This window comes from Pinus tabuliformis, chromosome 2_1 (genome assembly GCF_031772625.1).
Source record: "Pinus tabuliformis cultivar Carrire ecotype Pingquan chromosome 2_1, CPIR1, whole genome shotgun sequence".
Classification (NCBI taxonomy): domain Eukaryota; kingdom Viridiplantae; phylum Streptophyta; class Pinopsida; order Pinales; family Pinaceae; genus Pinus; species Pinus tabuliformis.
Genome location: NC_142299.1, coordinates 182,261,085 through 182,262,255, shown reverse-complemented (window position 1 = coordinate 182,262,255; position 1,171 = coordinate 182,261,085).

Below are 1,171 nucleotides of genomic sequence, written 5' to 3'. Positions count from 1 at the left end.
GCGCATATACGGAAGATGTGCGCATATACGGAAACTGGGCATATACGGAAGATGTGCGCATATACGTAAACTGGGCATATACGGAAGATGTGGGCATATACGGAAGATGTGTGCATATACGGAAACTGGGCATATACGGAAGATGTGTGCATATACGGAAACTGGGTATATACGGAAGATGTGCGCATATACGGAAACTGGGCATATACGGAAGATGTCCGCATATACGGAAACTGGGCATATACGGAAGATGTGCGCATATACGGAAACTGGGCATATACGGAAGATCTGAGCATATACGGAAACTGGGCATATACGGAAGATCTGGGCATATACGGAAACTGGGCGTATACGGAAACTAGGCATATACGGAAGATGTGCGCATATACGGAAACTGGGCATATACGGAAGATGTGTGCATATACGGAAACTGGGCATATACGGAAGATGTGCGCATATACGGAAACTGGGCATATACGGAAGATGTGCACATATACAGAAACTGGGCATATACGGAAGATGTGTGCATATACGGAAACTGGGCGTATACGGAAACTGGGCATATACGGAAGATGTGTGCATATACGGAAACTGGGCATATACGGAAGATGTGTGCATATACGGAAACTGGGCATATACGGAAGATGTGAGCATATACGGAAACTGGGCATACGGAAGATGTGCGCATATACGGAAACTGGGCGTATACGGAAACTGGGCATATACAGAAGATGTGGGCATATACGGAAGATGTGCGCATATACGGAAACTGGGCATATACGGAAGATGTGTGCATATACGGAAACTGGGCATATACGGAAGATGTGCGCATATACGGAAACTGGGCATATACGGAAGATGTGTGCATATACGAAAACTGGGCATATACGGAAGATGTGCGCATATACGGAAACTGGGCATATACGGAAACTGGGCATATACGGAAGATGTGTGCATATACGGAAACTGGACATATACGGAAGATGTGTGCATATACGGAAGATGTGCGCATATACAGAAACTGGGCATATACGAAAGATGTGTGCATATACGGAAACTGGGCATATACGGAAGATGTGCGCATATACGGAAACTGGGCATATACGGAAACTGAGCATATACGGAAGATGTGCGCATATACAGAAACTGGGCATATACGGAAGATGTGATG